At 40.6% G+C, this 23051-nt stretch overlaps 1 pseudogene; it reads right to left on the bottom strand.

The window, feature by feature from the left end:
• LOC102876494 overlaps window positions 1-22522 on the bottom strand; it is a 364038-nt pseudogene extending 341516 nt beyond the window's left edge.
• Between the last annotated feature and the right edge of the window lie 529 nt (window positions 22523-23051).

Genomic DNA, 23051 nt, shown 5'->3' with positions numbered 1-23051 from the left:
TGAGGGTCATTATGGATTCTTATGAACGCACTATTTCTCACTCAAATGTCATTAGGAAGATCATTATTCTAATTCCTTCCTGTCTAGGGCTCTGCAGGGTGCCATGTCGATTATGCATTAAGCTGGTTTCCAGCCCACCCAGGCTCAGTTAACGATAATAACCCTCGCTTTTCTAGCTGTTTCTTAGGTTTTAAGAATGACTTTATGATTGGCTTTGACATAAAGGATAAAGAGGACACCCTGAAAGAGACTGAATAAATCAAGTTGCTCACGGGGGTAAGAATCAAATCCAGGTCACTTAGATCAAGGACTAAAATCCATTTATGTAGGTAAGATGGCAATTCATAAATCTGAGTAACCATCAGAGTCAATGGTGGGCTTTGCAAAAACCTATTCCATGGGCCCCTTCCTCAGAATATAGGAAATGATCCTGTTTACTAAAGGCAACAACACAAAAAGAATGAATGATGGTGGTAGACAATTAAAATTACACAAGTACTAAATGATACTTTTTAAAAATACATTTAGTCAGATATATGGAGTAAAAGGGAGCCTAGTAGGTTGGGCATTATGCTCCCAACTCAAAGGGAGTGGGTTTGAATCCACCAGCTGCTCGCGGAGGAGGGGCAGGTAAGATGTGTAAACTACTGTGCTATTTTTTGGCACATAACAACAACAATGGTATAAAAGTATAAAAATTTATAAAGAATATTATTTGAATGATAAAGTACAATGAACAACGAAGTACACTGTGTTGCTGTGTACCACAGGGTCAGAAACAACCAATAGCTGATCCTCTAGCTGCAGTTTATCAGATGAGAGATTGCCCATCCTTTTCTGGCAGAGCAACTGATGGCCTCGAACTGTGTGTCTTCGGGATTGCAGTGCAGCTTCTTGTCACTAGGCTACCATAGAGTTACTATTCTCTGTATGTATTTCCCGACACCTCCAAGTCATGTTCCGTCTTCCTACCACCCACTCCTCAAGGCAAATCTAAAACCAATTTTCTATAAATATCTTTGCATCTTTTACTGTTTATGTCTATAGTCTTAAGCAAGATCTGTGTCTTGCTGCTTTAACACGTATTATGTATTACCTAGGACAGCTTAAGTAGCTCTGGTTGAGCAATGATTAAACACTGGCCTATTAGCTGAAAATTCGGCTGTTCAAATCCTCCTGCTGCAGTCATCTTCTGTTGAGAGCATATCCTTGGAAATCCTATGAGATGGTTCATCTCTGCGGAGGAGGACCTCTAGAATCAAAATAGGCCTGATGTCAATGGATTTTTATAAGAAATTTGCTTTTATATTTAACTTTGCTGGGCATGATCCTTGAAGCAAACTGTATTTGTTTCATCTGAACTGTCCAAATTAAGTTAAATTACATATTACTTTCTGGACTTTCACATGCCATTCTGAACGTAAGGATACAGCATGATCTATCACAAATGGTTCGTCAGCTGAGACAGAACTGACCACATATATTTATTTATCAAAGCTAATAGGTCATATAGCCCTGGTGTACAAGTTGCCGTCCCGTGGTCACTTGTGGTTGCTGTGAAGCTGAACACTGTGACATGGATGTGTCAAATGCTTTAATGGTTGGCTACCCAATGCGGACTGAGAGTGGGGTGGAGCTCCCCAATTAAACAAGCATGGAAGGAGGAGTGGCATCCACTTCCATAATGGCTTGCCTCCGGAAACCCTATGAATCTGGAGAGAGGATGAAAGGCACCCAAGCGTCGAGGACTCTCCTTCATAGGGTTGCTATGAGTCGCCTGCGACTCAACGACACTTAACAACAACAACAACAATGCATTATTGTCACATGATGAAATGTACCCATTTTCTTCCTTTTTAATCTTTTTACAGAAGTGACAATTTGGCAAAGTCATTTGCTTAGATGTCACACTAGTTTAAAACTTTACAGTTAGAATGATTTTGCTGTTTGAGGCTAGAAACTTTTACACAGATTGTCTTGGACCTGAAACATCCAGTGAAATAGTATGAGAGTGGAATTCATTCTTGCTCCAACAATCATTTAAGGTGTGCCTTATCCAATCCATGATATATTCAGTTGCTTCCTATGCTTCTAAAAATTGGGCAATAAATAGGGATGACAGAAGAAGAATCAATGCCTTTGAAGTGTGGTGTTGGAAAAGAGTACTGTACATGCCACGGACCGCCAAAAGAATAAACAACTCTATCTGGAATGAAGGGCAGCCAGGCTGCTCTGCAGGGCTAGGATTATAAAGTTTCATCTCATATACTTTGGGTATATAGTCAGAACAACAAGGGCCAGTCCTTAGACAAAGACATCTCAGAGAAAAAGAGGAAGATCTTAAGAAATAAATGGGCCAACAAAGTGACTATCACAATGGGCTCAAGTATTTTGGTGATCAGGAGTGTAACACAGACAGCACAAGGTCCAGACCTGCTCCTAGGGTAGTTATGAGATATAGTGGAATTGATGCCATCTAACAGCAACAGTGTGTCATAGGAAAATTACGAGACTGAGTAACCAGTCTTTCTGCACCAAGGGAGGCAAGAAGTTGATTAGTGTTTTACAGTTTACAATGCACTGTGCTTTTCACAGAGATTTGATCTTATAATGATTAAATAAAATCCCCAACTCTGAACCCTACATATAAAAGGTAGACTATTGAAACAAACAAAAATGACTTTATGACTGTATCTAAAATATTTGCTCCATGAGTACATTAGAAATCTCAACAGTAGATGAAACAGATGAATATTCTACTCTGTAGTATGTCAGGATCCTTAATTAGTAAGGGTATTTGGCTTAGTGGTAAGGAGTTGTACTGTCAACCTTAAAGGCATGCCATTTGATTCCACCAGCTTCTCTGTAGGAGAAAAATGGGTAATCTACACCAATGTGATTTACCACTGCTGAAAACCTACTAGAGGTTTAATGGAAAGTTGACTTTTCTTGGGTTAAACTGTCCTAGATGGTACTGGTGGTGGTTGTTAGATGCAAGTCAAGTAAAACTCATAGTAACCCTATGAACACTCAACCTGAACCTTGCCCTATTCTGTGCCTTCCTCACCATCTCCAAATACTCAAGCTTATTGCTGACATCATCATGTCAATTCACCTCATTGGGGTCTTTCTCTCCTTTGCTGACCCTCCCATCTTTTCAAGTATGACATCGTTCTCCAATGAGTAGCCTCACCTGGCTACGTTAAAGTATGAATGATGAAGCTTCACCACCTTTGCTTCTAAGGAGCACGCTAGCTGTACCCTCTCTAAGATATATCTACTAAAAAAGAACAAAACAAAAAACGTATCTTTTTGTTCTCTTGTGTTCTTTGGGAAGTCCACAACATATTCAGTACTCTTCTCCAGCACTGCTTCTCAAAGGCTTCCATTCTTCTTCTGTCATCCTTATTCACTGTCCAATCCTTCAATGTGTAGCAGGCGATTGAGAAGGTCATGGCCTGAATTAGGTATACCCTGGTCTTTAAAATGATACTCTTCTACAGCACTTGGGAGAGGTCCCTGAAAGCTGATTTGTCCAGTGCAATATATCTCCTAAATTCCTGACTGCTGGTACCAAGCCAGAGAATGACAGGCAGCTACGGGTGCAGCCAAGAGTTCTGAGCAGTGGAGTAGAAGTTCCCACCATGACAGGGTGGGCATGCAGAGCCCCACCAGGGGCCTTTGGGCCCTCTAGCCTAGTGGCCCTCAGGTCTATGGTAAAAATCATTACCAAAACTTAGCTGTGTCATCTGTGCCAAAATCCCTATCCAGGAGCCCATCCTACTGCACCACTATGGGCCTCAGCTATGGCCTTGGTAGGATTCAAGTTTTACCATCTTTCAACTACTCTTTTTTTCTAGAGAAGTTGATAGTAGGCTGAGCAAAAGAAACTCCATCTTTGACTATAGCCCTCCATTGAGCTGCTGTGTTTTTCCTGTTTTCTTTTGTCCTGTTTGCTTGCTTTTGTGTTATTACTATTGGTAATCACTATCCAACCCTTTTGAAGAAGAGTGCTTTGGCAGGTCAACCATTTGGAACTCTGGCTTTGGCATCAGACTGGGGTAAGCTGCAGCGACCTGGTCTGCTCCCATCCTGTGGGTTAAATTAAGATATGAAACAAGAAGAAAGAATATTGCCTGCTCCTGGAAGTCTTGTTTTAAGGAGTTTTGTGCCTTTGCTACATCTTGAACCATGTATTTCCCTTACAGTACACTTGAATCCTATATTAGCCGTAGAAACATGGTGTCCAATAGAGAAAACTTGGAGATGTCTGAACCTATTTATCTCTCATTGATGCATGTCTCTTCAATAAAAATCTTTCTCTCCAAAAACTTGAATTGAATACTTGGCTGTGTTAGCACACAAAGGAAACATTTTCAGATAACAAAGTCTCTTCACCTCTGTAAATGTCTGTTTTGCCAGTTGGCAAATATTAGTGCCTACTTTAGAGGAATAAGAGAAGTAAGAATTATAAAAATATTAGAGAAGATTAATTGCATTAGGTAAATCTGCTGCCAGAAACCTTTCCAGATGTCTGAGAAGCAATGGTGACAGTCTAGAGACTAAGGTGTGGCTGATTCAGGCCATAGTCTTTGCAATTACTTGCTATGCATCAGAGAGCTGGACTATGACTAAGGATGACAGAAGAAGAATTGATGCCTTTGAGTTGTGGTGCTGGAGAAGAGTCTTGAATATATCACGGACCACCAAGAAAGCAAATAGGTCTGTCTTGGAGAGGGTGAAAACAAATTTCTCCTTGGAAGCTAGGATTTTGAAGCTCAGTCTCACGTATCTTGGTAATGTGGCCAAGAGGGACCGATCCTTGGAGGAGGACATCATGCTTAGAAGGGTGGCTGGGCAGTACAGGAGAGAAAGACCCTGGATGAGATGGTGTGAAACAGTAAGATAGGTGTGTCAAAGTCAGTGAGACTGGTCCCGAATAGGGCAGGGTTCAGAGCTGTTGTATCTAGGGTTGCTCTGAGTTACAGGTGACTCAACGGCACATAACAACAACAACAACAACAACAACAACAACAGAGACGGTATACTGGGAATTTACTATGTGTTGGGCACTGTTATAAAGGCATTTCCATGTTTTATTCCATTTGCTCCTTATCATGTTCCTATGACAGAAGACTCTCATTGAGCCTCCAATTATACACATGAGCTGTTTCCTCCCACAGAGATTTACAGAGATTTACAGAGCCAGTGGAGGGCCACTATGTGTTAGAATTAACAACAATTTTGATTCTTTGATTTGGAGTTGACTTGCCCAGATCACATAACTTCAAGGCTGATCTGCCCAGGATCAGAAAACTAGGTATGGTATATCTGGGATTGAAACCAGACAGGATGGTTCCAGAATCCTCCTCATCCATTGCTGTTTCAACTTTGCCTTGCTGGTGGTTCAAATGCACCTGAGGCTCCAAGGGAGGAAGGCAGGTAATCTTCTCCCATGAGATTTTCAGCTGCAGAAACCTGATGGAGAGCCCACTATGAGTTGGCTACAATTCAATAGCAGTAAGGAAGACAGAGAGATGATTTCACTGTCTTTAACCTGTCTCTCCACTCCCTAGTCCTTCTCTGTTGTTCATCACCATTGAGGCAGGACCAACAACCTTCCATGGATTTTCAGAGGTAGCAGAACACACAGGAGGAGATTGCCCATCTTTCTCCTGTGGAGCAGCTGGTGGATGCAGACCCTACGCCTCTGGGTTGGCACTGCATTTCTTTACCACTGAGCCACCAGAGTTCCATTCTTGAATGTTATATTCCCCTAAAATAATCTTAATCTGCTTGTGTGTTAGGAAACAAAAAGGGGCGGGGGGGGAATCTATGAATTAGAATTTTAGAATACCAAAGGGCTTTGGCCATTTTTTTTCTTCCAGGCTTTTGTCCCAGTTGGCATGCAAATAAAAATTAACCAATTAAAAATGGAAAACCTCAATGCAATTAATACATATTTAGAAGGGGGCTTGAGGGTTTAGAAACAGAAAGGAAATCTCCCAAAGGAGATGGGCAGACTCCGGGCTCTTGTACTGCCTGGGGAGTTGAATATCAAGGGCTTTGCCCCAAATACTGGGAGAGGATGGGTGCATAGAATAATCACGGACTTTAACACACCAGAGAGAAAGGGCACAGAGCCCACACACACCTCAAAGGCGGCCACTCCCACCATTCAAACTGAAGCCATCCCTCAAGAACCCGTGTTGTTGGTTTACCAAACTTAGTCAGATTAGAGTTCTCCTGAGAACACAGATGTAAATTACAAGGTAATTCCAGGAGATAAAAGACACTACATCCTGAAGACGCTAATTCTTCTTGCAGTAAATACATGCATCCGGCAGAAACACTTTTCCTCATGCTTTAATCAAATGATAAAAGTCCTTTGGCAAATTACAGCTCTCTTGAAATTTCTTTCCAGAGGAAGATACTATATTACTGTTGGAGTAAATAATTTTCCTTTTCAAGATTTCTAATTCTCCTTTTGAGGCACACCAGATATTTCTCAGGAATCAATATTGGGTGAGAGCTTCGAATATCTGAAGATGCCTTTACAATTGGTTTTGTCCCTCTTACACAAAAGTGGCTCTGATACCGACTGGGAGTTTTGGGTTGGTTTTTTTTTTTTAAATTTCATTTTATTATTTTTCTGTGACTGTACCGTCATCAGATCTGACTGGTACAGGAGGAGATTGTCCCTCCTTCCCCGGCAGAGCATCTGGTGGATTCGAACCATGCGCTCTGAGATTGTAGTTGGGACTGGGAGTTTTAACCAGAGGTGTGCATCAGAATCACCTGAAGCATCTGTTAAAAATGCAGCATCCGAGGATGGACATCATGACTGCCAAGTCAGCACAGGAGGCAGGCAAGTTCCTGGGCTTTGAAACCTGCTTCAGGTAATTGTAAATTAAGAATCATTGGCACCTAGGGGTACAGCAAGGCTAGAAATAACAGGAGATACAGGTTTCCCTATTCCCCACCCTCCCCATCAATAAGGAAGAGCTTTTAATATCCCGGTGCTATTTTTTTTAACAAACTCAAATAGCATAGTCAAAAAGATAAGTCATATGAGCAGAGGAAACTTTTCTCAAAAATTAAACCTTACAGGCAGTAATTAATAGTAAGAAATCTCAGAGTATCATAATTCCGTGAGCTCTCCACAGCTACAAACCCTATCAATGCCTTGTCCCTCTTCCTGAGGCCTAACATTTTAGCCTGTTACAGATGAGAAAACTGGGACAGAAAGATTAAGGAAAATGAATTTACTGCCCCACAGGCAGCAAGTAGCAAAGTTACCGATTCCATGTACATGCGCAAATCCTAGCCACCCACACACATTCTCACTCCCAACCCCAGTCCCCAGTGCCATCAGACTTTAACAGAAGAAGGTAACACTATTTTTCTTGTGCATGTTCTATTCATACAGCTTTCATTCTTGTCCATGTCTTATAATGGATTTGTCCTACCTCTTTCCACATTAGCCTATAAGCTTTCTTTATTTTTGTATCTTCTGTGTCCCTCAAGAATGCGCAATGTTTTAATCTTAAAGTCATTAGTGGGTCTTGAGGCCCCTTCAGTGGTCCATAATTCCTTTGTAAATAGGTGCTAATGTTGTACCTATTGGTCTGGGTGAGTTTTCCTAGAGATAATAACCCATGTTGTTGCTATTTGCCATGGTGTTGACTATGACTCATAGTGACTCATGCATAACAGCTCTGAACCCTGTCCTGAGCCAATCTCACTGTTTCTGACATACCCACCTCTATTACCCCAGTTACCATCTCATCAAAGGTCTTCTGCTCCTGCGTTGTTCCTCACTCCTCCAACCATGATGTCCTTCTCCAAGGACTTGTCCCTCCTGGCAATGTGCCCAAAGTATGTGAGATGGAGCTTCAAAATCTTTGCCTCTGAAGAGCAACTTGGTTTCACCCTCTCAAGTTCAAACCTGTTCATTCCCTTGGTGGTCTACGGTATTATGTTCAATACTCTTCTCTAGCATCACATCTCAAAGACATCGATTTTTCTTTTGCCATCTTTAATCATTAAGTATTGCCACCCGTGGCTTGAATTTGTTTGTCAGCTCCTTCAGCTTAAGAAACACTGAGTGAGTTTGGCGGTTTTTATTTTCTGAATCCAGCTCTCTACACATTTCATTATAGTATCTTGCTTTGTCATCCCAGGCTGCCTTTTGAAATTTTCTGTTTAGCTCTTTGATTTCTTGGTTTCTTCCTTTAGCTTTGGCTTCTTGGCACTCTAATGCAATATTCAGAGTCTAATCTGATATCCATCTTGGTCTTTTCTTCTTTTTCAGCCTTTGTAATGATCTTTTGCATTCTTCATGGACGATTATCTTGATATCCTCCCAGAGCTCATTTGGCCTATGCTCATTGGTGCTCAAGGCCTCAAACCTGTTCCTGAGATGGTTTTGAAATTTGAGTGGGTTAGACTTAAGATCAAATTTTGGTTCCCGTGGACTTGATTTAATTTTCCTCAACTTCAGCTTGAGCTTGCATATATGAGTAGCTGGTGGTCTGTCCCACAGTCGGCACCCGGCCTGGTTTTCACTGCTGATATTGAGCTTCTCCACCAAGTCTTTCCACAGATGTAATCTATTTGATTCCTATGCATGCCATCAGGTGAGATCCATGTGTATAGCCTGCATTTATGTTTCTTATAGAAGGTATTTGCAATGAATAAATCATTGAATGTGCAGAACTCTATCATTCTATCTCCAGCCTCATTTCTCTCACCGAGCCCGTATTTTCCAGCAACTGATCCTTCTTCCCTGTTCCCAACTTTTGCGTTCCAGTCACCCATTATTTTCAATGAATCTTGATTGCATGTTTGATCAACTTCTAGCTACAAAAATTGGTAGAAATCTTCTATTTCCTCCTCTTTGGCTCTAGTTGTTGTTGCATATATTTGAATTATAGTGATATTCACTGGACTTCCTTGTATGCGTATGGATATAATCCTGTCGCTCACCACATTATATTTCAGGATGGATCTAGAAATGACTTTTTAAATTATGAAACCCACACCATTCTTCCTCACCTTTTCATCCCCGACATAGTAAATCATATAATCATCTGATTCAAAATGTCCCATGCCAAGCCATCTCATTTTGCCAATACATAGTATGTCAATATTTATGCGTTCCGTTTCTTTCTAACAGTTTCCAATTTTCCTACATTCATGCTTCTCAAGTTCCACGTTCCAATCTCTAGTGTCTCCTTACAGCTGTTTTCTCTGTATTTCTGTTTCTAAGATCTCAGTCTCAATTGCCATGTCTGCTAGTCCAAGTGATAGTCTAAGTGTGCTCTATTGTATATAGGGTTTTTTCGGAAGTGGATGGCCAATCCTTCCTAGCCTAACTGATTCTGAGAAGAATGGGAATCCTAGAACACTTGATTGTGCTAATGCGAAACCTATACTTGGACCAAGAGGCAGTCGTCAGAACAGAACAAGGAGATACTACATGGTTCAAAATCAAGAAGGGGGTCCGTCAGGTATGTGTTCTGTCTCCATACATTTTCAATTTGTATGCAGAACAGATCATCTGAGACACTGGGCTGTACGAAGAGGAATGTGGCATCAGGATTGGTTGGAAGAGTCATCAACTACCTGCGTTATGCAGATGACACAACCCTGCTTGCTGAAACTGAGGAGGACCTGAAGCACTTGCTGCAGAAGGTCAAGGACTGTAGCCTCCTATATTGATTGAAGCTCAACATCAAGAAAATAAAGATTGTCACCACTGGGCCAATTGACAGCACCAGTATGGATGGTGAAGCGATTGAGATAGTTGACAGTTTTAGTTTGCTTGGCTCCACAATCAACATTCTTGGTATCAGCAGCCAGGAAACCAACAGATGAACTGCATTGGGAAAGTCGGCTGTGAGGGACCTCTCGAGAGTACTGAAGAGCAACGACGTCAGGCTGGAGACCAAGGTGTGCCTGATCCGGGCTATAGTCTTCGCAATTGTGTGCTATGCATCAGAAAGTTGGACAGTGAATAGGGTTGATAGAAAGAGAATTGATGACTTTGAGCTGTGGTACTGGAGAAGAGTGTTGAATATACCATGGACTGCTAGGAAAACAAACAGGTTTATCCTGGAGAAGGTGAAGCCGGAATTCTCCTTGGAGTCAAGGACTCTGAAGCTTCTTCTGACATACTTTGGGTATGTTGCAAGGAGGGACTGGTCCTTGGAGAGGGACATCTTGTGTGGCAGAATGGAGGAGTGGTGAAGGAGAGGAAGACCTTCAATGAAATGGATTGATTCTGTGACTGAAGTGGCGAGAATAAGTGCATTTGGGATGGTTAGATTGGCACAGGATAGAACAGCGTTTAGAGCTCTTGTGCATAGGGTTGCTATGAGTCGCAAACGACTCGATGGCACATAACAACAACAACAACAACATCTTTAATCATTGTCCAGCTCTGTGATGCATAGCAAGTAATTGCAAATACCATGGCCTACATCAGGTGCACCTTAGTCTCTAGAGTAAAATCACTTTTCTTCAGCACTCTGGAGAGATCCCTGATTGCAGATTTTCTTAATGGATGCAATTCATCTTTTGCTTTCCTGACCACTGTTAACAAGAGTGTTGATTGTGGACCCAAGAAAACAGAAATTGTTAACAATCTCAGTCTCTTCTCCAGCTATCACGGTGCTGTCAACTGGCCCATTGGTGAGAATCTTTACTTTCTTGATATTAAGCTTCAATCCATAATGAAGATGAAAGTCCTTGATCTTCTGCAGCAAGCTCTTCAGGTCCTCCTCAGTTTTATCAAGCAAGGTTATGTCATCTGCATAACACAGATTGTTGGGGAGTCTTCCTCCAATCCTGATGCCACATTCCTCTTCATAGTTTATCCTCTCAAATGATCTGTTCTGCATGTGGGTTGAAAAGGTATGGACACGGAATGCATCCCTGATGCACTCCTTTCTTGATTTTGAATTATTCAGTCTTTCTTCACCCTGTTCTGATGAGTGCTTCCTGGTCCAAGTATAGTTTTTGCGTGAGCACAATCAAGTGTTCTGCGATTCCCATTCTTCTCAATGTTACCCACAATTTGTTGTGATCTACATAATCAAATACCTTTGTATGATTAATAAAACAGAAGAAAACATTCTTCTGGTATCTCTGTTTTTTACCAAGATCCGTTTGACATTGGCTATGATGTCCCTAGCATTGCAGTTTCTTCTAAAACCACCTTGTATTACTGGTAGTTCTCTGTCAATGTACTATTATAGGCATTTTTGGATGATCTTCAGCAAGATTTTGCAGTAACCCACAGCTTTACTCAAATTATCAAAGCCTTGATAAATTGGTTTAGTAAGTTGTTAAGAAAAATACCTCCTGGGCAAATAAATTAAAAATAGAAAATAAATTTTTAAATGTCCTTTAAAAAGTAAGATCCCAAATTTTGGTAAAAGAAGGTATGTTTTAAAAACACACACAAGAGTTTACTAAATTTTAGTCAGTTAAACTCAAGATAGACTTGTCTTTTTAGGTAAATAAATCTTGATCCCTGAGAAATAGAGGCTCTTTAGGGCTCTATAGGCTTATTGATGTGGTCCTGTTGAAGTACTAAAGAATGCCCAGTAGTTTATTACATAACATGTCAGGTTACTAACCGAAAGGTCAGCAGTTCAAATCTACCAGGCACTCCATGGGAGAAAGACCGGCAGTCTCCTCTGATAAATATTTAGTCTTGGAAACTCAATGAAGAGTTGCTATGAGTTAAAACTGACTCCTCAGCGATGGGTTTGGTTTGAGTTTGGATAAAGCCTAGAGAAGTCTCATCTTATAATTTCTCATCTTATAATTTCAAAGAAAGAATGGATTTGTCTATCTTATAATACCAAATATATGTTGACCATGTTGATTTTGTGAAGAGGAGCTAAGATGAGAAGCATGTGCTATGATAGATTTTAACGTATTTTACATCTAGAAAGGCATGAATATACTCGGAGACCCACCCACATAGGGTTATAGGCAAACACTAAACCCTTTACATAACCTACAGAATGTGAGAAGCAAATCCTATACACAAAGACACTCTATTTATAGACATAATCTCCAACCTAATAAGTCAACTTGATGGATTAAATAATAAAAGAAAATAAAGAAGGAGCCACATGAGCAGTACTCATGCTCATATACTGAAGCCCCAGTGGGCACTCTGCACTCAGAAGATCAGGTGAGTTTCTAGGATGACAATATTCTCCACATATTATGCAGAATTCACACTCGTGTGATAACCCATCTTGGAGACAACACAACCTTTGTGTCCAAAGGTATGCCTTCAATGCCTCCTCTTTTACTTAATTTTAGTCTGTATCTTTCCCCTATGATAAAACATAACCATGAGTGTTATAGTTACTAGTGACTCTGTGATTTCTTCTAGAAAATTATCAAGCCTGAGGGTAGTTGTGAGAAACCCTTGGATTTGCAGTTAGTGTTAAATATGTTGTGGAATTCTGAAGAACTGCATCTTTTCATTGCCGTTTGCCTAACTCTGGTTGCCCATGTAACTGACTACATGTTCTATCTACTTCAGTTTCTCCTCACCATCCACGATGCAATTAATAATAATAATAATAATAATAAAGAAATAAAAATAAAGAAATAATAATAATAAAAAAATTAAAATAATAATAAATAGTTAGGACTTGAGCTGCCAGCCCAAAAGTGGGCCATCACTGTTCACCAGCTTCTCTGAAGGCAAAAGAGGAAATCTCCTCCTGTGGGCTTCAGAGGCTCAGAAAGGTCACTTTCAGAAGGGTTAGCTCGGAGGTGGTTCTGATTCAACAACAATGAATTGAGTTGAACGACCTCACCATCCGCAATACAATAAATAGAGGTACTCCATTTGAAAAATAAGGAAATGGAGATTGATAGAGGGTAAAATATGGCTCAAAATTACACAGTTACTAATTAACTGAGCCACTATCCTTATGTGAGTGACACAAAAATCTCAGGGTTAACCACTGTACTTTATTAAGGGATAAAAGGTTCTTATGCTTATGAATCAAAGCTATTATCCAATCACCATATGGAAAAACAATCTCTTCTGGTGCTCCAGAAACTCCTCAGTGAACAGCAGATCTTTAAATAAATTATTGTTCTTATGGTGCAATCTGAAAAGTAATTGCTAATATCTCAACAGTTATTAAGAGACACTTCCCTCTGCATTAATACTATAAAATCAAACCTCTAAGTAGAGAATTCAAGCACCGTAAATGTTGAAGAGTATACGTAAAGTAAGCATATTCTATAAATAGTTATTATGACATTCCAGATTATTGGTGTTACATAAAAAAAATTCCTTTTATTTATAAACCTGAAACACCCTCCCAAAGATACAGAGAATAATTACACAAGAAGTTATCTCCCATTAAACTTTTATGTAGCATCTTTCTTAAAATACTGGACATTGCCTTTGCTAGTTGGATATATATTTTAAGAATATGATTTTGGAGTGCTCATAGTTAAAATGGACATCTATATCAGCTTGGAATATGAGAGGCTCTTGAAAGAAATTCTGTACTTTTCTAGACTTTTTAACTGCTGCTGTCCTTGTGTGCTATTGAGTTTGAACTGACAAATAGCTGACCTTCCAGAGGGTTTTCAGAGACAGTAAATCATGCAGGAAATTGTCTTTCTCCCATAGACTAGCTGGTGGATTTGAACCCTGTGCCTTTGAATTGGAAATGAAGCTCCTGACCACTGTGACTGCACTCTGTCATTTAAGCACACATTAGGCACCACTTCATGTTAACAAGAAGTTCTGATGGCATTGTTCACAGGGAATTTTGCTTCCAACCTAAAGATATGATGCTCTGGTTCAAACGGTTCAAATCCATCAGTGACAATCTCTTTACATGTAATTTACAGCCTTGGAAAACCCACTGCAGTGTCAGCTATGAGTTGAACTCAATTCAACAGCAATGAGTTTAGCTGTTAACTAGAGTTAAACACTTAGGAGCAGAGGTTTGTTCCATCCAGTGAAGTTCCAGGGCCTTCTCCATCCTCTTTGCCATACCATCTAACAAATCCATTTAAACAATTACGGAAGCCAGATCCCCCCTGAAGCTGACATTGGAGAGTGGCTAAGGAAATGTAATAGGTAGCAGAACACAAGCACACCAACAAACAAAGAATGCCTTGAAGGCAATCTAATAAGGTAATAACAAAGGAAGTAAGGGGTCTGGAAGGGCTATATCAAAATCAGAAGAGGCTGATAGGAGGTGATGTTGGACTGAAACCAGAACAAAGGGATTGTTTCTCAAGCCTGTAGGATGTCCAAATCGCCTGGTAGATAACAGCGTTCTACTACTTTTCAACCTCAATGAGGAGAGTTCACAATCGATTGGTGTTTCCCCTTTTCTGCTACAAGTGCCTTAACAAGTAAGTGAGGCCAGTCTTATTCTTTGAAAAGAGGAATTTAAAGCCTCTGAAACAAACAAAATAAAACCCCTAAAGTGGCATTATGTTCAAGAGGCTAACTCAGTGGTGCACCTTCATTAACAATAACAACAGTTGCTTCGGGGAAAGAGATCATTACTGGGCTTATTGCTATTACTACCCAGCGTGAGACAAGAATGGTTCAGAACCCAGGCATCAGGAGGAAGAGCAAGGATCAGATGCAAGAGGCGAAGATGAAGAGAACAGTTGCTGTGTTTTCCATGGCAGGTTGTCAGATGCTGCCTGGAAATGTGCAACGGTGTGAATTTCAGAACATAAAATGCTCTGACTTGAATTGCTGTTTTCAGAACTGGACAGCTGAATAGTGGAGATGCTGTTTCGCTCCCTGCAGGGGTTGCCTGTCACAAGACTGGTTTCCCCCGGTTAAGGGTATGTGGTCATCACCACTTCCTATTTTATCATCACAGTATAGTCAATCGGATGAGTCTTGGCATTCTGTAAGAAGTCACCAGGGGTGGCTGGCTAATGATGATGCTTCTGATTCTCGAGCTCCAGCCAGTGTGTTTAAAGTGCTGAGAATCAACTTTTTCTTTTTTTAACAAAAAGAGCCCAATTCAAAGTAAATCACACTTTAAAATAACACATTAGATAATTTTAGATATTGAGATGCTCTGAGAAGACAGTTGTTTTCAAAACTTCATCTCTATTGGAACTGTCTATGTATTTGTGTGTGCAATTTTTCTTTTAGCCATTATATTCCACAAAGCATTTGAAATGGTCCTGTTAATTTGGAATGACAAAGCATATTATCATGCTAAAAGCAATTGAAAGACGCCCAAAACAATGTAATGTGCTGATAAAAAATTACAGATAAAAATGATTGACTTAAGTTAAAAAAATGACAGTGATAATCACAGTGGCACCTTCAGCCAACAAAGTCAACTCCTTGTCTTCAAGTTGGAAACAAATCATAGCTCAATGGCAACTAGCTGTCTGGTGGGTTTTCAGAAGCTGCAAATGACCATGGAAGAGATTGCCCATATTTCCTCACAAGAACCAGTTGGTGGATTCAAACAGCCTACCTTTCAGTTGGCAATGAGACTCTTACCATACCTTAGAAACTCTTACACTTTGGTAGCATTTTTATGCCAACAATCCCTTCATCAACAGCACCATCAAGCTAACAAAATACTTAGCATTTTGGGCAGATAAATGGAACATCAATGAGGAGTCACTCCTAGAGGCAAAGCACCTAGATATGGCTCTTAATCTTGCTGGTTTCAATTACTAGTTTTAGTTTGATTATTTTGCTTGTATTATTAGATTCACTGAATATATAACTCACATTCAATTGGATCCAATGAGGGTGTACAACTTGGTCATTTTTAATATATTAACAAGGTTCCAAAACTATCACTACAATCTCATTCCAGAATACTTCCCTCATCTTTAAAAGAAAATCTACACATTAGAAGTCATTGTACTTTGTCTCTAGGAATTTGCTTAGTGAGAATATTCCACATAAGCAGAATCAAACTCAAAGCTTCCTTTCATAGCAAGTACCTTTAACACTCCTCTGTTGTGTTGGTTCATCGCCATTGAGTCAAATGACAATTTAAGATCATGTAACCTATGAATTCATATTGATTTTAGATATGTTCAATGTCTATATTTAATATATTAGTCCTCTGTGCATTGCACTCAATATAATTTTGCATTCCTCTGTCACTAGATATGCATCTCTGGCACCACTTTAAGTAGCTAAGGAATTCCATCAGGATGATATTGCATAATGTATCTGTTTGATATTAAAATCAGGATTTGAATGAGATGTTAAAAAAGTCTAAAACAACAAACTGGCAAATGAGGTCAAGACATTTTTGTTTTGCATTTTAAGAATTGGCTTCCCAAAGTAGTTTCTGGCCTTTATGTGCTTTTTTGGTTGTCTAAGTGTTTAGTGTGAGGGTGGGTAGTGGAACAGAGGGATAAATTCCTCTTGTCCACTTTACTCCATGGTGTGTTCAGAGTTGTCAGAGGTCCTCCTTTATGCAGACATAAAGAATTTGGTGATCCATTTGCTGGTTATCTTTATAGGAAGTTTACTCTGCAAAATTACTGTTGTTGTTGTTGTTGTTATGTGCCGTCGAGTCATTTGCGACTCATAGCGACCCTATGTACAACAGCCCTAAACCCTGCTCTATCCTGTGCCAATCGCACTGTCTCCGATACACCCATCCCAATTACCCCAGTCACTGAATCAATCCACCTCATAGAGGGTCTTCCCCTCCTGCGCTGTCCCTCCACACTACCAAGCATGATGTCCCTCTCCAAGGACTACGCCCCAAAAATGTTTTTTTTTAAAGTACTACCCAGAGATCCTGTTTCAAAAATCTACACTGTAGCTTTAAGAAGCCCTGGTAGCATAGTACATGAGACGTTTGCCTGGCACCAAAGTCAGCAGTTCAAATCCACAGGCAGTTCTGCAGAATACAGATAGGCAATTTTTTATCCTAATGGTTTACGGGATCAGAAAACTGAAGGAGGGTCATCAGGAGTTGGAGTGGACTCAGTTGGTTGGGCCTAGGCTTACGAGCTTTTCTGGCTTTAAAGTCGTATGAGACTAAGAGCAGGAATGCACTCCAGTTAGTTGGCGTTGCCTGGCGCCAACCATCACCTTTCCCACTCACAGCCAGCCGCGGAGCCACAGACCCTTCTATCACCAAGTCTGACATTAGTGCCCAAGCTTCACTTTTCTTGATTTCTAACATCACAGATCAAACTTTACCTAGAACTCAATGCTTACGTCCCCACTGCACAGGAATTTGTATTTGTATGAATGTGGCTGAAACTCCGTTTCAGAATCAGCTGGGATTTCATTCTTTTCTTTTTACTTTGGAAGCAGAGGTTATCGTAATGAATCCTCCTCACATCTTTTAGTATACTTTAAAATGCATTTTTAAGATCCACTGATTCCACTCTGTTTGATCTTTGGAATTAAATACACAAGGAGGAAAGGTATAGGTGTGGAGGTGGAGGAAAGGAAAAGAAAGAAAAACAAGGATGGGGAGTGAAGAGAGGGACCACAGGAATGAAACAGCAAAGTAGACTGTGGAGAGAGTGAGAAGGTGCATGAGAGACATCCCGGAGCTAAGGTGTCATTTGTCAGCCTGCACAGAGTAAGTGTGCATTCTAGGCACTACCGCACACAAATCCCTTTGACTTCAGTTCCCATTTTAAGTCCTCCTGTTTACTTTCTGTTTTAGCACTTACATAATAATAATTTTACTACAAAAGGTAAATGTCTTGTAAACTAATGGGAAACATATTGTTTGGCAGCGTTTATAATGTCAGAATTTACAGCCCAAGCACTGAGGTTCTTGCTGACCTCGAAGATGACATAATGAAACTGCAATGTGCTATGAATGACTCAGTTTGAGTTTTTATTAGTTCTTGTAATTGCCCCTTATTAATTTGTACGCACATAATAAGCACTCACCTTCACAGTCTGTCCGGCTTCAGGGCCATCCTAGAAGAAGGGGAGAAAAAAAGAAGAAAAAAAAAATCAGAAGTAAGGACAGATGGAGAGTATCTCCTACTTAATCAGAACTATTGCCCATTAATAATTTAGATCCAATTTCATTGTGTGTTAATTTATAATATTCTCATGGGGACCATTCGTCTCAAATGTGTGGGACCAGGCACTTCTCCATTTCCGCCTGAGAGTCAGTGAGAAGTTATGTATAAAAATGATATAAATTATCCAGTGAGCCATCCCCTTGCTATTTTCATGCTCTTTGCTCTTGGCTATAGATTTAATTGCATTAAAGGAAGATTGAGAATGTTTGGGAGGTGACGTATCACACCTTTTAGTTATTTTTCAATCAGTGGTAGATTCATTCTACCCATGAAGCAAAAGCATGAGATGTCATCTGGCAAAAGCATCCGGGAGAGGATATTCTCTGGCCAGTCACTACCCAAAATGCAAAGCTAAAGCGGTTATGTAACCATTTCAGGGACAAGAGACCAAGTTATGCTTCTAAAATCAGAAAGCTCAAAAGTGAATGAAGACTCTCTGACTTTTGCCATGTCTCTCTACCCCTCTGATCCCCAGTGTTATTGCCTGACTAATAGGCTGAGAATTCCCGGCTGTTTGTGGTGAGGATTAAGTAGGACTGTGTTCATGAGTGGTTTTCAAACTTGGAGTCACAAACCATTAACAGTGCCACAAATTCAACTTAATGAGCTGTGACCAGCCTCAACAACAAAAGAAATTTGAATACAGGGGCCCAAACTACCAGAGGATATACTAGTGTGTTTGTGACCCTTTGGTTTCTTTTATTTACGTAGATGTATGTATATTCGTTGTCAAGAGTCCTTACTTGACACAAAGGATTAAGAGCTCAACTATTAGTTAAAAGGTTGGCCATATGACTCAGAAGAAAAGCCTGGTCACTGCTTTCAAAACTCATTATCTTGTGAATCTCTTGTGTTGCCCTATTCTACTCTACACATGTGGCATTGCCATGAGTTGGAATTGACTTGATGGCAACTCATAATAAAAATGTGTATGCAAGGTGGTGGGGCATATACATGGCTATGAAATCCATTGTTCCTGCTTCCCAGAGGGAAAAAATTAAATTCTGAGAAACATCGCATATACAGAAGTTCTCACTCAATGCTAAACCTCTCCTTAATCCTTCTGTTTAAAGTCACTCAAAAGTTGGATAATTTATGCATTTGAGTTGTAGTGTAGGTGAAGAATATGGAACATAACAAGGACTGCCAAAAGCACAAATAAATCTGTCTTGGAAAAAGTACAACCAGAACGCATTTAAAGTAAGGATGGTAAGACTTTGCCTAAGATTCTTTAGGCACGGTATACGGAGGGGCCAAGCTCTGCAGAAGAACGTCATGCTTGGGAAAGCAGAAAGTCAAGGAAAATGAGGAAAGCCTTCAGCAAGATACACACATAATAACAGCAGAGCTTGTAAGGATGGTACAGGATCGAACGGTGTTTCATTGTGTTGTACATGTGCTCACTATTGGGTAGGAGCAACCTCAACAACATGCAACAACAAACAACAGCCCTTATATTTATACACTTATCTACTGAACCATGTTAGACAACTAGCATTGATCATAGCATGACTTTCCTTGTAGTTCATTAAACTCTGACAAAGGTTATCCTTTAGTCTTTTTAATTATCTAAGTTGCAGCAAATGTTAGATAAATCTACCATAAGCTGACTGATTTCTCTGTAGGTGACTCAGATGGTTTCTCTGTGTGTGTCTCTCTGTCTGTCTCGGTCACACACACATACACACAGAAGAGGGGGGAGGAAAAGAGAGACAAAGTATGTATATTATGACGTATTGTAGACACTTTCAGCCTAGGCAGCAAGAAAATTATTACTGTTATTATTATTGAGACACAGGTGAAAATTTACTCAGAACACATTATACCTAAAAACACTGACTTTCTTTATCTCATCTCTTTAAAGGTAGAAAGGTGGTAGAAAGAAAAGAAGTGAAGAATTTGGTACCAAGTACACAATTCCACATTCTAGAACAGTACATTTCTTCCCAAGAGGTTTTCACAGTTTTATCAAATTTCAGACCTACAAAGCATTTTATTCTTTAACTAAATGATGAACTGATACTCTTGTTCTTTTCCACCGAAGCTGTGGAGACGCTTACTCATTCATAATTGTTTACCCATTTACTCAGTGCCCTAAGCGGATAACTCACCCCCTCATTCCACTGTGACATGCTTGCTCAAGCCCTGCCCTAAAGATCTCTGTGGATAGTGATCTCATTTCTTCACTGACCTAGTCAATCCAGCTATACACAAGTCTATGACCAGTCACTAAGGCTTGAATGAAAGGGAGAGAAAAGCTACAGCTAAATTTGAATAGGTCAAAGACTCATCTAGCGTGTATATCACGGCTTCCCTAGAACTTGGGCAGGGCTTAGCCTTTGCCTTGCCAAAATCACACCCACCGTGAAGCGGACATGACATGGGGAGCCCGGTTCCAGTGACAGAGTCAGGATGCTTTGCTGATGTTCCGTGTTGTTAGGGGTTATCAGGTGGTCTTCGTGACCACCAAATCATACATCTGCTATTCCTGGCTGACTTTTGTAAACAATGCTGCAGGTATCACCTCAGCTGACGGCCCTCAGGCCATGTTGGGGACACAGCACAAGAGGGGATGCTTTGGATCAGACACATTTTTTTATGCTCTTACATAGGCCAAAAACAACCACAATATTTTCGCAGTGAGATGCCAGGTTAAAGGGGTTGAGAGAGCCCAGCGCTAGAATGTGAAGAGGAAGAAAAATCAATTTGGTTCAATCCGCACACTCACCTGCATGGCGAGGGTGAGCGAGGTGCCCTGGAAATGGCGCTCCACGGCCACGCCGACTCTCTGGTCGTCTGAACAGGTCGGCCACTTCATCAGGGCGCAGGTCATGGAAACGCTCCACCGGCCGCGGACACACCAGGACATCTGCAGCGAGGGCGGTTAAGGAGTACTCGCACAAGCTGCCTGCTTTGGGTCCCGTTTATCCCCGCAGTGTTAGAATCCCCTTGGCCCAGGACCTGAACGCTAAAAGACTGATGAAGGAAGAAACAATTATTTACCCAACACTGAACTCCCAGGAGTTCAGAGAGAGCTTATAAATGTGGCTTAATGATGCTTTGAAGGAAGAAGCTGTGATGTGTTTTATTCATGTTGTTGTTGTTGTTGTTGTTGTGTACCAGAGTTGGAATTGACCCATAGCTAACCCTCTGGGGGGGGTTTCAGAGGCAGTTTAATCACACTGGAGGAGATTGCCTAGCTTCTTGAAGAGCAGCAGCTGGTGGCAACGAACTGAGTGCCTTCGGGATTGCAGCGCAGCTTCTTGCCACTAGGCCACAAGAGCTCTCTTTTATTCATATCATATATATATATATATAGTGGCCTAGTGGTAAGAAGCTGCGCTGCAATTCCAAAGTCGTGCAGTTCAAATTCACTAGATGCTCCTTGGGAGAAGGATGGGCAATCTCCTCCCAGGTGATGGGTGATTAAATTGCCTCTGGAAACCTGTTGGAGGGTCAGCAATGAGTCAGTTCTGACTTGATGGCACACAACAACAACAACATTTTATTGTAAAAGAAAAGAATAGAGAATGGAGACTAATGGTATCACTAAGATTATGGAGTAAGGACTCACAAGTTGTTCTAGACTATTGTTCTCTCTTGACGCTGTTCCAGCGTCTTTTCCCCTCCAAACAGCCTACGACCTGGACAAATAGCTGAAGATGCTGGTTGGCTTGGGAATGAAAATGCAACCTCAATATACTTTTACAGGAATAAGAGAAATGGATAGCTAACATATAATAGCCCTTGTTTTATCTAGTTATTGTTAGAATAGAAACATTCTGAAAACATACATTGAACTTCATCTGTAACCAAGAGATGGGCCGTGTGGTTACTAAGCACTCGATGGCCATTTATGACCATTTATCAGAAGGCGGTGAAGGTAAATCATTAATTTAAGCACAGGCTTATACAAATGAACAATCTTGCTGCATTATCTGTATTAGCAGCAACATCTTTACATTGTTGATGTGAGCAAACAAAGTCTAGAGAAAAAGAGGATAAGTTTTGTCATTTATGAGCAGAAAATTTATATCATTTTATCATCAGCAACATTTTGGTTCCTTTTTGGTTTTCAACCCATCACACACTCACACTCATCATCATCATCGTCGTCATCATCATCATCATCATCATCATCATCATCATCTATTTGTATCTTTTTAGCTTTCAGGTACCAGCAGGAGGGGGAAAAAAGAAAGAAAAGCACTTCTACTTTAAAACTTTTTGTTTTTTCTCTCTCTCTGTTTCTTTCCTTTTCTCCCCTTGTTATTTTAAGAGAACATTCTCCTGCCTGGAGCTAAGCGGCTAAGGGGCACAGTAAAACCACAATTCTGCAATTGCTAGTCTCCCCAGAATATCAAGCACTTTCGCCCATCACAGCATTGGTGGACTCAGGGTCCAAAGGGAATTCCAGGTAGCTCAGCTGAGTGGAACTGATTTCCATAAAGGGGGATAAGGGGTGGGAATAAAAGAGTGGGAAACTGATTAATTTTGCCCATAATCAGGAAACTCATGTCATCGGCAAACTGGAAAAGGCACATTTGTTTAATCTGAGTTCATTTTTCAAGAGAGGAGAAGGGAGGCCTTCACCCACAGGGCATCTGATACTTAAAAAGATAATTATCCGTCTTTGGCAAGGCTGCTTTATTATCATGGGTCAATGGACCGTTTAGAATTGAAGAATTTCTTTTCATTTCCTTTTAGCAGACTGCCAGCTTCCACTCCCACTGAGTTGCTTTTTCTTTGTTAAAAGGGACCTTTCCCCAACTTCCTCCTCCTGCTTTAATTTATACTCTCCCTTAGGCCCTGACTTCACCAAACCAGAGCGAGAATGACAACCTTGCAAACATCCAACAATATCCATAATTGCTGTTTGAGGCTATGTCTACACCAGAGGCCAGGTGGGGATGGCAAGGCTTTTTTTATTTAAGCAATTGCTTACTGTGGAAACTGGTGGAATGAATCCAACTATC

Source organism: Elephantulus edwardii, unplaced genomic scaffold (assembly GCF_000299155.1).
Source record: "Elephantulus edwardii isolate Elephantulus edwardi_28Jun2011 unplaced genomic scaffold, EleEdw1.0 scaffold00113, whole genome shotgun sequence".
Lineage (NCBI taxonomy): Eukaryota > Metazoa > Chordata > Mammalia > Macroscelidea > Macroscelididae > Elephantulus > Elephantulus edwardii.
This window is presented reverse-complemented; position numbering and strand designations above follow the sequence as displayed.